This window comes from Ursus americanus, chromosome 5 (assembly GCF_024610735.1).
Source record: "Ursus americanus isolate L20-20 chromosome 5, mUrsAme1.1.p, whole genome shotgun sequence".
Taxonomy (NCBI): domain Eukaryota; kingdom Metazoa; phylum Chordata; class Mammalia; order Carnivora; family Ursidae; genus Ursus; species Ursus americanus.
Window position 1 is genome coordinate 32,529,541 of NC_142131.1, and position 17,328 is coordinate 32,546,868.

At 40.5% G+C, this 17,328-nt stretch overlaps 1 protein-coding gene and 1 pseudogene across 3 annotated transcripts in view; one reads left to right on the top strand and one right to left on the bottom strand.

The window, feature by feature from the left end:
- The window catches only part of ARHGEF28 (Rho guanine nucleotide exchange factor 28), a 297,126-nt gene that overhangs the window by 192,419 nt on the left and 87,379 nt on the right, over positions 1 to 17,328 (bottom strand). The window lies entirely within an intron of this gene.
- LOC123800197 (cytochrome c oxidase subunit FA4 pseudogene) lies at positions 10,883 to 11,136 on the top strand (annotated as a pseudogene).

A 17,328-nucleotide genomic window follows, 5' to 3' on the forward strand; every position in this document is an offset into this window, starting at 1 on the left:
ATTTCCCAACTATGAATGAAAGTATTGTACTTTAAGAAAACTTAGCAGCACAAGATAGGATGGAAGGACACCAGATGAACACCACTGATGTGGAAAGGATCTAGAGATGTCAGAAGGCAGTGACCCTAGGACAGTCAACAGTGTGACACAGCTGCCTGTAACAAGCTAAGACTACCTGAGACTGTGGGACAGTACCCAGAAGAGGAAGAAAATAGTTCCATTGTCCTCTGCTTGAAGCCAAGCCTCACCGGGGTTTCCTGTTTAATTAGAGCCACCGGGGTGATAACGCTCTCAAAGCTCCATCAAGCAAAGAAAGGCTGTTGAAACTGGGAGTTTACTCTGGCAAAGAGGACACTTACCGGGGAGACATAAAAGCTGTTCTCAAACTTTTGAAGAATCGTGTACAATAAAGAGCAGAGTTTCTTCACAATGTCTCAGGGGCAAAACTAAAACCAATGGAGAGTACTACTGGAGACAGATTTTTAGACAATTAAAAATGTGTAATAATTACAACTGTCCAAATATGGACTCTCTTCATGATGGCGTAGAGTTTTCTCTCCAATGTGGTAATAAGAGCAGATGACCATCTGTTCTTGTCAGAATTTTGACACGTTAGAGTCTATGAGAAAAGTGGTTCAAACTTGCACTGAACACATAGGGCTTTTTGCTTTTGCTGATATTCAGAGCATCACAAAAGCACAATGTGGACGCGGTCACAAAAGATCATTTCATGCACCTCCCCCCCCAGTCCTCAGCAGAGAGACAGTCACCCTGATCCACAAAGAGCACTTTAAATTTTCTTTTATGTTTCCAAGAAGAGATTTCCCTATCTTCTTAGTATCCCCAGTCTTAGCTTTTCAGGAAGTTTTTTCTCCTGCCTCATCTGAATTCTTCTTGCTCTAATTATACGAATTAACATGGGTAACAAAATGAGCTCTGTAATAACAGAATAATATTTGACACAGGACGTATAAAGAAACATTTGCAAAGACTAAATATGAAGCAATGAATTTTAAAATGTTTCCAATCTCTGAATGTCAAATGTCATTCAGAACCATTCTAAAACCCATTAAAAGACTGGCTTACATGCCTTCATTTTTGAGTGCAAACACAGACCTCCTTGTGTAAGAGCTCTGCTGTTCTTTTCAGACCCAGCTTTCTATCTCTGAGGGAAGAATGGACTGAAGCTTAATGTGTTTAGATTAAAATCACTCAAAATGGAGGACAAACAACTCTTCAGCGGCAGGAACACAGGACAGCTTTAAAAGGTTAGTGACAACACTGAGTACTCAAAAATGCCTAGTTTGTTTAAAAGACACCAAAATACAAATTCAGTAAAACCTGTCGTTCTCTCATTTCTTTAGGAACTAGACAGAGCCACCAAGTACAAAAGCTGCCTTGAAACCACGCTCAGCACAGAATTCTCACTGGCCTTATTCCTAGCAGCTTGCTCTGTGCTTAGTAAATTTATCACATACTGGGTTGATGTACTTCAGGAACAAACTAATTTGCCTACTAGTCAACCCATCAATTTTCCACTGAAACTCCTTACTTCCCAATTAACTGGAAAGCACATTCTAGCTTTTTTCAAAAAATGCTTCCCTAACAAAAACAAAACTAAAGCTAAGCTGTCAAGCAACTCTTTTAAGAGAAATTGTTTTTTTTACTGCCGTAGCTGGGTTCTGAAAGAGTATGCCCATAAACAAGACAATGAACTGGTATCTATTTAACTGGGATTTTGTTTACAAGCTTGCTAGCCATACGAAGAGACCAGGAGCTCAGAGCCCAGAAGCTTCGAAGGACTTCCTTTTCATTCTCAAGACTAAGCCATACACTCCTTTCCTCTGACAGTGAGTCTTCCACTCTATGAAGAGGTGTGCGTGCGCGCGCGCGCACACACACACACACACACACACACACACACACACACACACGCTTTCTCCCAGGGTTTCAACCAGGAAGCATTTGGTCTTTGCAACCAAGCACGCTCCAGTGCGGGGAATAACTCACATTGCCCAAGTCTGTCACTTTGATTACTAGATTAACAACTGATTCCAGAAGGCTGTTTATTTTTAATGATTTCTTTTTTTTTTTTTTAAGATTTTATTTATTCGACAGAGATAGAGACAGCCAGCGAGAGAGGGAACACAAGCAGGGGGAGTGGGAGAGGAAGAAGCAGGCTCAGAGGGGAGGAGCCTGATGTGGGGCTCGATCCCATAATGCCAGGATCACGCCCTGAGCCAAAGGCAGACACTTAACCACTGTGTCACCCAGGCACCCCTATTTTTAATGATTTCTTGAGAAATATACATCTTGAAGTTGAGGCCTGGCAGAAAAAAAAACGGTTGCCAGACACCCAAAATGGAAGCCAAGTCTTTAAACTCCTCAAATCCTTTCCATACTCAAGTTCTTCGTTATCTAACCAAATGCTGTTAGCTACTCTTAAGAGAACAGGACATGCCTAGGGCTCTGCGAGCCAGTCATGTGCATGGATGCACTTCTCCCCACCAAGAACATTCCCAAGTTTTCCAAAATATCAACAGAAAAAGCAAACTCATGGACTATCTCAGTACAGAGACCTTACTTCAATCAGTAATGGAAGTGGCTTTTTTTTTTTTAAAGATTTTATTGATTTTGAGAGAGAAAGTAAGCAAGAAGGAGGTGCAAAGGAAGAAAGAGAATCCCAACCAGACTCCACCCTGAGTGTGGAGCCCAACATGGGGCTCAATCGCATGACCCCAAGATCACAACCAGAGCCTTAACTGACTGAGCCACCCAGATGCCCTGGAGGTAGCATTTTTAAAAAATACAATAAAGATCTTTAGTTATTAGCTGGTTATTTAACCTATGATAGTCTCTAACTTTAATTTCACTTAAGAAAAATTCCTTTATGAAAATGAACAACAACAATATTCTTACAGTCACCATTTAAATCATTGCTAATAGTTACTGAGTTCACCCAAGAGAAAAAATTAAATGGGGTGGACCAAAATTCTATTCATACCCATAAGCCTCAAACTTAAAAGTCATATCCACAGAGAGGCGATTGGTCATACCAGTTCTAAGTGTTCCTAAATGAATTCATGTAATACAGGGCTGTGTGAATAGGATTAGGTATGTGCAAAGGGCTACACCTGAGGAATTCTAAGTTCTCTGCACCAAAACCTCTCCTGTATCAGTGTGCCATGATTTATGATACACCTATCATCAAGTTTACTTCTTGGGTATTTGTGAAGTCTTTCAAAATTATGATAATATTTAATGATACAGAAAAATACCTGTGAAGTGAAAAATAGGTCACAAAATATGTAAATAAACATTTCTGTTTAAGTAACTATGCATATACCCAGAATAAAATGAGTGATAGAGGAGATTAGGGTTTTGTTGTTGTTGTTGTGTTTTAACCTTCTTGATACTCTTCTACATTTTTCAAGATTTCTACAGTGACCCTGCATCATCGTATTTGCAATTAAGAGAAAAATCATAAAATTTCAAGTAAATATAACAATTACCCTTTGATAAAATTGTCATGCAGCTATCCCACTCGTAGGTATTTATGTAGATATTGTTGTGAACTTACGTTCACACAACAACTGTACGAATGGTTACAGCGGCTCTATTCTTAATCACCGAAAAGTGGCAATACCTCAAATATCCTTTGGTTGCAGAATAAATGGCCTGTTGCATCTCCACCCAGTGGAACACTATTCCGCAATACAAAGGAATGAACTATCGAGACATGCAACAAATGGATGAATCTCAAATGCATTATGCTGAATGCCAAAAGCCAGACTCAAAGGGCTATATGATTTAGGTATCTGTTTACAGGACATGCTGCGACAGGTAAAATTATAGGGAGAAAGGCAGATCAACAGTTGCCAGAGATTGAGGTTAGGAGAGACACTGGCTACAACCAAGGGGGAGCACAGGGAATTTTGGGCGGTGATAAAAATGTTCTGTATCTGGATTGCGGCACCAGATACAGGACTAAATGCATCTCTCAAAACTAAGAACTATATACTAAGAAGGATGGATTTTACCATAAACACATTATATCTTAACAAACTTGCCCCCCAAAAAACAAAAACCACTTGGAACTGAAAGCCTACTCATATCCAGATTGTATTCTGTTCTGGGTGATTCTTTCTCCAAAATGCGCCTATGTTTCTTCAAATTTTTTAATTATTAATTTTAATTATTTATTAAGTATTTTAATAATCATCACCTAATAGGCATGGAATTCTGAAGGACTGGGACACAGAAATGAGAATTTTTAATAGGGGTGAGTAGATTAAATAATGTTCAGGACACTCAGGCCTATCTGCAATATCCCTATAGACTCTGGCAAGGGCACCTCTGTGGCCACTCACTGGATACTATACAAGGATTCTAGAGCTGGAGAGAGGGTGCTTAAAAGGGAGTGAGGACAGCAGGTACACTTTTCTAGTCTAATACTTTCAGGAGGCAAGCAAATGCAAACTCTGAAATGCACTCCAGAGAGCTGGGATGCGGCTGTGACTGAGCACTTCTAACCCTCACGCCCGTGCCAGAACCATTTCTAGACAGATTAAGGCAGTCGCCAGGCCAGTTTGGTTTGCTCAATTTAGGGCTTAAAATGCCCTCCACACCTCTGGATATTACAAAAGTGCTTCTGAGAGGGGTCTGAAGAGATTTAGAATGGCTTATCCTCATAAATGGATTTGGGAACAAGGAACTTTCTCTTGAGCTTAGTGAGGGAACTGGTTTTCTGTTTTGTTTGGTCTGTCCTCCCCCCCATTCCCCCTTTAGAAGAGCATACAAAAAAGCCTTAACTGATGCTTATCATGAGCTTAAAAGAGTTTAATTAGAACAGAGATATGAAAACCAGTTTTTATAAAGTAGAGAATTCTTTTTTTTCCTAAGAAATATTCTTTTTCTCAGAATATAAGAGAGTAATACCCATTCTTTTATCCGTGGAGAAGATAAGGGAGTAAAGTGGCCTAGGACAGGTACGGAAATTATTACTGGACAACAATTACATTAATCTCTCTCCCGAACACTTTGAAAATAATGCAAAACCTTCTTAAATTACACTATGGAGTGAAATATATCAGGCACCTGGGTGCTCAGTCAGTTGAGCGTCTGCCTTGGGCTTGGGTCATGATGCTGGGTCCTGGGATCGGGTCCAGCATCAGGGTCCCTGCTCAGCGGAGTGGGTCTACTTGTCCTTGTCCCTCTCCCTCTCCCTCTCCCTCTGCCCCTCCGCCCTGCTCATGCTCTGTCCCTCGCTCTCAAATAAATAAATAAATAAATCTTTAAAAAAAAAAAAGAAAGAAATCTATCTCCTAATATATAAAAAACAGAGACTAGCAAACTAATGTTCTTGAAAGAGAATGTTTAGGCTAATTAGGAGATTAAATTATTCTTAAGGCCTTAAATGGGTTATCTACATTAAACAAGTGAGATTATCCTAATCTGTTCATTAAAGCAGACCACCAAAGAACTGCTACTTTAGAACTCAGCCCTGTTTATATATAAACATATATATGTACACACACACACACATTAACCATCATGTTCATGGTCTCTGAACAAGGATTTACCATAAAATACCTGTCTGTTTCTTATCAGGGCTTTCCTGGGGATTGAACTTGTCAGGAGTAGCACTGTCAGATTTAAATTAGTAACCAAATGTCCTATAATAAATGAGAGGAAGAAAATTCATATCCATTACTTTCACGTCCTACTCAAAGTGGGTCTTCCTAAAAAATAAAGCATTGTACATTTTGAAAAATATAAGGTGAGGTAAGAGACAAAATGGTAACACGGAAACGTGCTTGGGCTGCAGGTCAAGAGAGCTGGGCCCCTGTGCTTTATTCACCCCCTCACACACTTATGGAGTCATTCCAGTCTGATGGTCTCAGGGAATCCATTTAATAGCTGTGCAACTTTGGACACATCATTTATAATCTCTCTGAGCCTTTGAGAGGAAAAAACCATACTTAGCACACTGGGTAAGTCATGGGAATTAGATAAAAGGTTTACAAAACAGCGAGCACAGTGTCTGGTATGTAGTGGATGTTCAAGAATATTAATTATCTCTCGCCCTCTCTCCTTTCTGAAAAGCTTTTGTTATACGTTCACAATGAATCTTTTTGCTTAGTCTACACAACACTGCAGCAGAGAAGCAAGCTTTTCTATCTCTGAGTCCACATATGCGGACAGATCTGGAGGCTACTGCCTAATTATTTCTCCACTAGCAGTGAATAGCTGTAAAGTCCATAACTGACAGGCTTTCCGATAGGACCATTAAACACTGACTATGTGTCTAGGTCTGCTGAAAATTTTCCAGGTTAGGATGGGGCCAGCACGGGACACATGACAGAATTGTTCCTAAGCCTTTTACAGCACGGACATCTCAGGCAAGGCGTGTACAAACAGATGGGACCAAGTTTCCTCAATAGTTTCCATGCAAAAAGCATAGGACTAACTGCTAGCTCCCTGGTTTAAAAAAAAAAAAAAAAAGACACCACTAATAAATATAAATAAAGTCTTTAAAACAGGCATTCCAAAATTAAAAGCCAAATGAGAACTAGCCAGTAAGCCAAATTCAAACTCTTTTTAAACAAAGGCCCCCACAGCACTCAAGCAGGGGTAGCTTCTGGCAGGAAATAAACCTAGTCATTGACCAACAGACCAAACCCACAGACACTTTGAACAGTTTAGATGTGTCCCTCTCTGTACCTTCAACAGGATCTAAGTAATGATTTTATTTTACTTCTCTAGGATTTCATCAACTAGTTTTCTGGATTGGACAGGATAGGTTGGCATAAGCAGTGACTCTGTAAGTCAATACCACTGGAGGGTTGGACAAGGAAGTCTTTGGCCAACAGGTATCCACAAAGCCCTGAAGTTCACATTATATAGACTCGTCATAGACACTGAGGCAAGGGACTCCATCTCATTTCATACTCCAGGGCCCCCATCTTTCCTTGCACACTGTGGAGAACAGCCCCTGTGGCTTTCCTTGCCCTTCACAGCCCGAGGGAAAAAGGAAAAGCAAAGAAGTCCAGATTCAGCAGTTTCCTGCTCTCCAGGTTCTCAGAACACCTCAGTGAGAATTTAAGTAAAGAAATGTTCTAATCTCTATTTTAAAGCTAATGGTTAATATGAGTTCAAGCCTTGTGTTTTGGGGAAATTGGAGAACTACCACATTTTGTATAAAGCTGCTATTTTCAAAGGCATGGGCCTTTCAAGTTCCCCCAAAGGTTCTTCAGATCCTAAGATGGTCAGAAAAGTGACAAAGTACATGTTTGCTTCATTCTGGCATAGGTGGCACTTTCGTTTTCTTGGATGTCCACTTTGAGATATGTATGTGCCATTTGTAAGAGGCTGGTCAGAAGGAAGAACAAGGAATGGGGTTGGAAGATTTGGATCTGGCACCTTGGTCCAGCCTGTGGCCCTAAGGCACTTTCAAGTCTCGGAGGAAGACAACTCTCTTCGAACTCCACCTATGCACTCACTCCCAACTCGTCAGGTTTTACCATCCCACACATCATTCACCCTCTTCCTCTTGCATTTCAACTGGCCCCTTAATGAGATGATCAACATGTTCAAGTCCAAGGCCATTTTAGGTTCAACTTCTTCCTCCATCTTGTATCCCCTCACTCCTTCTTGTGATCATCAAGGTCTGCAATCCCATCACCCTTTCTAAGTCACTACAATCTAGCCAACATCCTACCACACCTCCAACTCCTAGATAAAAGCCCCCACTGACATCTTAACAGCCAAATGTCATCTTATGTGACCTCTCTGCTAACTCTTATGACCCCTTATTTCTTGAAATTCTCCCCTCCCCTGCTTTCCAAATGCATCACTTGCTCTATCCTGTTTGAACTACTTTAGTTTTCCAAGCCCTCATCATTGATTAAGTCCAACAAAAAGAAGGATGTGCTGCCTCCAGGAACCACCTGTCATGTCTACTTATGGGGTCATTTACTCTTACCTGTAAAATATCATGATTATTAATGATCTCTATAATCAAAAGGGACAACAGAAAAAGCATATTTGCATTATTTTCAATATTCATACTTAATATTTAAGGCAACTTCTAGACTCAAAATACATTAACTCATTTGTCTTTTACAAGAACACGTTCTTCGTTTAACCTATTTGCCCCTGAGGCATAGGGTCCAACAGACAGGATTAACAGGAGCGCCTACAACTGTCCACTCTTGTGCCGGTACTTCTTCCCTACTGTCACATCTAGTACTTAGGAATATAATCCCCAGTTAATATTTTGTTCCTATGTAAGAATATAACTTGACTTGTTATTGAGGTTTTCATTATAAATGTACAACACAGGGCTTTGTTTCTCAGACCATGCAGCCGCTATGGATGTGATACTGGTGTTTCCCAACCGGCAAAGGAAGAGTCACTTAGTGACTGATACCTAGTATGACAAGCGTAATCCTTTGGAAAATAGTGACGCCTCCACCACACTCAACACACACACACAAACACACACGCACTGAATTTAAGCCTGTCATCTTTCTCTTGTCAGCCTGAAGCCTTGGGGCTCTGGAAGGTTATACTGAGGAGAGAGGATATTTTAGCACTGTTACAGCAGGAAACAAAACAGAACTACCTGCTTCTGACATTGAAATTATGATTTTACATCAGGACAATGGGCTGGAAAAGTCTCCTTTATCAAGAATAGAACTTGAAAAATTCAGACTGTGGTGTCTTTGGAAGACAAAGCTGCTTCTTATTAAGGCTAGGGATGGTGCTTGGTACCCTAAAGAGAAAGAACCTATGAGACCAGAAAGCCTAAATTCACCCCCTCTGGGACCAGAGGATTATAAGGTGAGGTGGGTGGTGACATATTTGAGCCCTCATCTCCCTTCTGATTTTTGGTCCTAGCACAGGGAAGGGGTGTCAGATAAGTTACAGGATACTCCAAGAGTGAAAGTAACATTTGACCTATAGTATAGCCAGTTTGAGTTCTGGTATGATGTGGAAGGGGCCAGAAGTTCCGGTGCACTCCTAAAGAGGATGTAGACAGAAGTGAGTTGAGAGGCAACGGGGACTGGCTAGAAAAAAGATAACCCAAGGCCGCGATTACAAGAGTGATGTCGTAGGGCATGCACTAGACGGAGGATGTGATAGATCTGGAGAGGTCCAAAAGAGTGTCAGCAAGAGCAGCAAGATGGGGTCTAGGTCAGCTGAGGAGCACAGGTCGGGCTGAACATAGCTCAGAGTGACCACACCACAACCTACATAGCTGCAAATTCCAGACAGATGCCCAAAGATGGACAAGTTCATCCCGAACCGTCATGAAGGCAGGGGATGCCCAATCCCCACTCCCTTCCCCATACATGCAGATAGCATCCCGGAAAGGAACAGAGAAAGCCACATATCTGAGTAATTGAGAATTTTAAGCAAGTGTACAAAACCTAAAGGAACTATTTACATATATGTGTATGTGTGTGTGTGTGCGCGTGTGTATGTGTGTGTGTGCGCGCGCGTGTGTGTGTGTGTGTGTGTGTGTATGTATATACCATTGCATCAGACTACATATACTGGAATGGACTCATTTTGTGCTCTCATCCTGACCAGTGGACAGGGAGGCGGGAGAACAAAGCTTTCTTAGAATTAAGTGTAGAAACTCTATTTCTTCTGCATATTGGGATATAGCTTGAGGAGATCTAAACTCTTCCTAACTAGTATATAGAAAAATTCCATTTTAATTAACATTATTTCCAATATATAACAGCATTATTTCCAAAACCCATAATAGTTCTTTGCTGCACTAACGAATACAGCAGTAAACTTACAAATAGGATTCTTTCACATGCTGATATATGATAATTAGCGTTTGTCTTTCTTCTACCACATCTCACACCCAGAAAGCCAAAAGCTCTCTTCTTTTTGAATTTCTAGCACTCAGGGCAATACCTGACATTCAGTTGCCACTCAAACTTCTATTTTCATTACAAAAAGAAGTAATGAATAAACATTCAATGATGAATAAAAACATGACCATGACCACTTTCTACTTTTCAGTGTTGTGGTTATATTGTACACCACCTAAGTTATTGTCATCTTTCTCAGATACCAGGCTGATATTCTAATAAAGAGATTTCCCAGAAAGGGAAAGGCAGAAACCCAGAAAGGCAGCTACAGGAAAGAGAGCAGGGAGATTAGCCACAATGTGAAGACGACAAGATTAAAGACAACAGGGAAATAAGGAAATCTGACAATCCAAATGACATGAACAGCTTAACAGGGCAGATTCCCAGAAAATCTGTCAGGTGACCAAGAAAGGAGGGGAGAAGAAGGGGCAAAACACCTAAGGCTGAAAAGATGCTCAACACCACTAATAATCAGGGAAATGCAAATCACAACTACAATGAGATATCCCCTCTCACCTGTCAAAATGACTAAAATCAAAAACACAAGAAAGAACAAGTGTGGACGAGGATGTGGGGAAACAAACAAACAAAAAAAGAACCCTCATGCACTGCTGGTGGGAAGGCAAACTGATACAGCCACTGTGGAAGACAGCATGGAGCTTCTTCAAAAAAATTAAGAAGAGAATTATCATATGATCCAGTAACCGCACTACAGGATATTAACACAAAGAATACGAAACACTAACTCAGGAAGATATATACACCCCTGTGTTTATTGCAGCATTATTTACAATAGCCAAAATATGGAAGTAACCCAAGTGTCCATCCATAGATGAATGGATAACAAAGATATGGTGTATATATACACAACAGAATCTTACTCAACCATAAAAAGGAAGGAAATGGAGCCACAGTACAGGGACTACTTAGTGGTGGGCCTTGCAGATTTGATCTTTTCTCCTTCTGGATCTGAGGTCTCTACCACAACCATGTTAAGCCACACCTTTGGTCAGGCCAAGAAGCATCCAAGCTTGACTGCCCCCCCCCATTCATATTTATTGGAGGAGGAGGTACTGGAGCTGCACTGTATGTCCTGCACCTGGCATTGTCCAATCCCGATGTCAGCTGGGGTAGAAAGAATAACCTAGAACCCTGGAACAAACTAGGTCCCAATGATCAATACAAGTTCTACTCAGTGAATGGGGATTACAGCAAACTAAAGAAAAAATGTCCAAACTTCTAAATGAAATGTTTCACTACAAAGCTGTTTAGAATGAAGGTCTTCCAGAATGAATGAAAACTTACCATTTGCAACAATATGAATGGTTCTAGAGGGTATAATGCTAAGTGAATTAAGTGAGTCAGAGAAAGACAAATACCATATGATCTCACTCATATGTGAAATTTAAGAAGCAAAACCAATGAACAAAGAAAAAAGACAAAAATCAGACTCTTGAGTATAGAGAACTGGTGGTTACCATTGGGGAGGTGGATGGGGGAATGGGTGAAATAGGTGATGGGGATTAAGGACGGCATTTGTGATGAGCACTGAGTAATGTATAGAACCATCAAATCACTATATTGTACACCTGAGACTAATATAACACTATATATTAATTATACCAGGATTAAATAAATAAAGTAGGGCTTCTCATCCTATAAGAAAACAAAAAAATAAAAAAACATCTTCAGCTGGGTTCTAGAATGGGGACAAATCAAGCACACCAAATAAGTTTTCGTGTTAATGTGAAAATCAGCTTGCACTTCCAAAGTTGAGTAGAACTACGAACTTTGAAAATATGTAGTCCCATTATGTTCATTTATTATCTGCTTGGGTCAATTTTTCAGGGATTTTCTTGTTTGCTTTGGGTTTTTTTCTTACACTTCATTCTGCATCCTCTGTCTCAATAAATGCTCTAGATTCACCAACTGTTCAAATAAAGAATAAACTTAAAGTATGTAAACAGGTCACTCATAACAGCAGCAGTGTGCTCTTTATAGTGAGAAACATTTAGAAATTCTGAGCATAGGAAGTATAGAGTATCTTTCAGTAATAAGCTTTACATCCTCAACATCAGCTTTAAAATTATTCACAATTAGAATTCAGATTTTTCCCCTAGTATTAAGAAACATTTAATATTTTAAGCCGAATTAACTTAGCTGAAGCAGACATCTTCTCTAAAGCCATCAAATAGTCCTTCAAATTATGTTCATAATGAAGCCATGATGGGACTATGGACAGGGCTGAAAAACACGCACTCTGGAAAAGTCTCAAGAATAGAACCAAGAACCTGCAACTGCTGGGGTTGGCCAGTTAGAAGAGCAATGGTGTCTCCATAACAAAGTGAACTAAAACAAATGCAGGCCCATGATCACCATCACTGGGAAGGGTGGTCTTTGGGGCCAGAGAGACGTCCAGCAACACTGGGTGAATGGGACACCATTGCTGAGTAGCCCAACTGATTACACCAGCAGTAGGTATTACTGTCCCCCAACTTGGTTCAACCAAAATAAACACAAGCAAAATCCAGACCACAAAAGGTTAGATAACCATGTAGTCTCCTACCACAAATAACAGCAAGAACAACACTGGATCTCAAAACAGGCCCTCAGCACTCAAAATACTGTACAGAGACATAGCCACTACACTCAGAATTGTCAGAGAATTCTCAAGACTGGCCACCAAAGCAAGGAAACCAACAATTCTCAGTTGAGAGCTATAACTGTTTAGGTGAGGATGTTAAGGGATCAAAGGTGCCGGGTTCATCACAGCTTGTCATTAAAAACAAAAGCAAAAACAAAAACCAGCCCTCCTCTTGATGGTGTTTAACTTCTTAAAGGCAGTGAATTAAATTATTAGTCTTCATTCCAAAATAAGCCTGTAGTTTATATCAGAAGAGATTATCCTTCCCCCTCTTTGTGATAAATGAAGCTGGTAACATGTCAGATTTGTTTGCCCCTCTATTGGGCTCTGCTAGCTGATAACATCCAAACACATCAAGAGGCAACTATGATTAGCACATGTCACCACCACTCAGTTACAGGACAGGGGAAGATTTCTTTACAATGCCAGCATATTTCTATGCAAGACAAGTGACACCTAGGTAATTTTACCTGAAAACTCAAGGCATTACCCCTAGGAGATGAGCATTAGGAGCTCTGTTAATAGCTCCCCCACGGAAGTGAATAGCATACTGAGATAGTAGGGCTCCATCCACTTCAGAAATCTGCTACTTAACACCTAAAACGTTGCATGTGCTGTGACCTCTAGATAAAATTTATTTTTGCAGCAAATAAAGGCTTTAAAATAACAGAAGTCAATTTTGAGGTATTGTAGATAGTTTGCCTTTTCGGTTTTGCTCAGTTTCTTTCTTTTTTTTTTTAAAGACCTTTTTTTTAAAGATTTTATTTATTTATGTGACAGAGAGACAGCCAGCGAGAGAGGAAACACAAGCAGGGGGGAGTGGGAGAGGAAGAAGCAGGTTCCCAGCGGAGGAGCGCGATGTGGGGCTCGATCCCCGAACGCCAGGATCACGCCCTGAGGCGAAGGCAGCCGCCTAACGACTGCGCTACCCAGGCACCCCTGCTCAGTTTCTTTTTTGTCTGAATAACATCCAAACCTCTCCCTTTTTTTAGGTGAACCATCCATTATTTGGGTCTTCATGTCAGGCGAGACCCTACCTTACAATACAAAAATGGACATTTCCTATGCTGGTCTTTGGCAGTCATATGTCCTAGGGTCAGCTCATCATGCCTCATTTCAGATTCTAAATTTGGGGTGTGACGTAAAGACCCAGAGGTCAGAGAGATTGTTCATGGCATGAGCAGGGATGACTGCAAAGGGAACAAGCCACACAGTCCAGCAGCAGCAGCACCACCGCCAAACCCAGATTCCACTGGCGACATGACAAGACTTTGTGCTTCCTTGCTCTTTTGAGTTTGGGTTTCCAGCCATCTTCCAATTACTTTCTATTTTGCCTAAATCAGGGTACTGTAGACTGACCCACACAATGGAAGAAGTGTTTCCACAGGAGTGGTAAGAAATGAGTTAACCTTATGAATAAGCATTTACTTTGTATAAGGAGGGAGTTGCTAGTAAATATAATCGGGGAACTCACTCTTCTCTGTCTCAGCTAAACATTTTTGCATCTTGTTTTTAGTTTCTCAATACTAACATGTTAGGAAGAAAATCTTCAGTTAAAATCTCTTACTTCATGAAACCAATCTATGATGATAGTCCAAACAGCATTTACCTTTGGGTAGGTAACAACTGGGAGAGGGCACAAAAGAGTGCTAGTGTTCTCTACCTTGATTTCAGTGATGATGACAGAAACAAGTGTTTATAAAAATTTACCCTGTGTGGGGCGCCTGGGTGGCACAGCGGTTAAGCGTCTGCCTTCGGCTCAGGGCGTGATCCCGGTGTTAATGGGATCGAGCCCCACATCAGGCTCCTCCGCTATGAGCCTGCTTCTTCCTCTCCCGCTACCCCTGCTTGTGTTCCCTCTCTCGCTGGCTGTCTCTATCTCTGTCAAATAAATAAATAAATAAAATCTTTAAAAAAAAAAAATTTACCCTGTGTATTCTTAAGAATTATGCATGTATTGGGGCACCTGGGTGGCCCAGTCAGTTAAGTGTCTGCCTTTGGCTTGAGTCATGATCCCAGGGTCCTGGGATGGAGCCCCGCAGCAGGCTCCCTGCTTAGTGGGGAGTCTGCTTCTCCCTCTGCCCCTCCCCCTGCTTAAGCTTGCACTCTCTCTCTCAACTAAAATCTTTTTAAAAAACAGTTTAGTGCATGTGATTCCATGTGAGTTTATCTAAATGATACAAGTACCTAAACACAAAGATAAACATATGGCCCAGAAGTTGTGCTGATGAAGGTTAACATCACACTGATGAAGCAAAGAATGTCCTCAAAATATGATTTTGTACTTACTATCTCCTTTGACCTTGGACTTCACTGGGCATTTTATTATGACAATGGAAGAATTACCACTGGACACATTTCAATGCCCAGTGATTTTCCTCAGTGCCTCCCAGAAATGGACAGTCTAGCTCTGGTGTCATTTCTCTTCACACTTTCAACATGTGAACCAAAAATCTCCGCTGGGTTCCAAGTGAGAAAGCTGATGTCCTGCATTCCTACCTCACTGCATCACAATTCCCAAACTCAGAGGCTGACTTTGTCCTTCTTCAAGCCCTGCCTCCATTTTCTATCTGGTTCAAGAGATGATGATGATGGTGAACTATGTGCTAGTCAATGATGCGGGCACTTTATAAGGCCAAGTACCTCATTCCCTCGCTCTATTAATGAGGACCAAGACACAGGGAAGTTAAATTACTTCCTTGACATTAAAATGCTAATGTGCTACGACTGGGTCAACCTGTATCTCCCAGTTCATGCCACTTACTAGATCTAAAATTCAGGTTATTCTCAGCTTTGTTCTTTCTTTCATTTTCCCTGGTGAGGAAATGATGACATAAATTTCCCCTTAAGGACATCCATTTGTCATTTCAAACATTGCACATGTGCACACGCACTTACTCAAGGCAAGACAAATAATGCCAAACAGAGAAAAGAATACATCAACCTGGAATATGCATATGTTACTACTCTGTATTCAAGTTAAGAACCAAAAATATTTTATGTACCATGAAAATGTCTATGGCCATTCCCAAGTTACAAAAGTCCATCTTACAAATCTAAGAAGTATTTAAAATGACCAAACCCTTGGATGACTGTCCCCCTCCTTCAAAATACCATCATCGTTCCCTCTCCAGACTTCTGAGAGGTGGTGGTGTTCACAAACATGTCAATATCACATCTGAAATAGTCCTACTAGACGCTTCTATCCGTTCCAGAATCCAATCAACAGGCCTAAAAAGACACTAGTGACAATTCCCTCTTCCTGTGCCCTTGCCCTACCACTTCCTGCCCCCAAATCAACCCTCACCTTTCTCAAGAGGCAAAGGTAAGTCATATCAGCAAGAAACTATAGCATCTACGATTTGACACTTAGCCCTGTGTTAACACTATGTCAACAGCTTGGAGGGCTGGGGTGAATGAAAACAAAGAATTTTACAAAGCAATTATGAAGACGCAAAGATAAAAAGACCAAGAGACATTCTGGGAGAATGGCTGGATGCATTTGAGAATATGCCCGATCCCCTAATATGTTCCACCAATCTTGATCCTGGGAAATAAGTTTTCCATACAGACCTAAAAAAAAGCCTTTGTGGGGAGGTTAAAAAGTTTTTCACAGTAACTGTGCCTCATCATATATGGCATTTGCATAAAAATTTGTATTTCATATAGTAATTTTATTTTCTTAGGACTGTGGCATCTCCCCCATTTGCAAGTACAAGCGGAATGAGGTACTTGGGGAAAGCACAATAAATAGTGACTACAGAGACCCCTCTCAACAAATGTTCACTATATTTCTATTTCAGTAATTATACTTCATAGATCAATGAAGTAGTAAACTCCAATTTCAGAACAAAGTTGATATTATCCTACAACCAATTTCCTTCCATTTCTCCTCCAAGAGAGAATGAAAGAAGGCAATTCATGAACTAGGTTAAGAGACTGGAATGCAAGTAGTGGGAATATGCCTCAGTTCAGCTAGTCTAATGAGGACTTTTCTATTGTTCTGTGTATAACAGAAGCATGCTGATAATTTCAAGGGAAAAGTTCACTGAACTTTGTGCCTGTTCCAAATACTTTTTTCCCCATTTCCCTCCACTGGTTAACATGCATGCAAAATTCTATGCAAATTGAGCCCAGGCTTGCTGAAACCTTTGGCACAGCCTCAGTAACAAGACAGAAACTGGCACTGGCCCTGGAGTATACTGTAGGTATCAAGTCACATATGGGAGGAGAAGAAAGCATCCACCTCACCAGGAAACAGAGAAAGGTGAACACAGATCAAGGGATCTTCACTTCCACTTCAGTCAAAAAGGTAGATTACTTATAGTTTCACTGTATTTTTAAAATCATTTTATTACCTCATTTTATATCAACAGAAAGAATTCCTAGTCTACGTATATGGAATCTTTCTTCAGATGAAAAAGGAATTCCATTACTGCTGAATCCTGACAAAGGCATTAACAAGAAAAAACTACAGGCCAGTGTTCCTCAGGAACATAGGGAAAAAAAACAACAAATATTAGGAAATTAAGTGCAGCAACACATAAAAAGGATAACACACCACGATCAAGGGGGTTTTATCTCAGGAATTCAAGACTGGCTCAACATTCAATTATCAATGTAATTCACCATGTTGACAGACTACAGAAGAAAAATACTTTTTGTGCCTCTATTGAGATAAGGTTTAACCAAGTTCAACATCCACTGACAATAAAAACTAGTCAATGATAAAGAACAAACTATGTTGGACAGAAATACTATAGCTAGTAAATTCAGTCTCACAGGAGTACA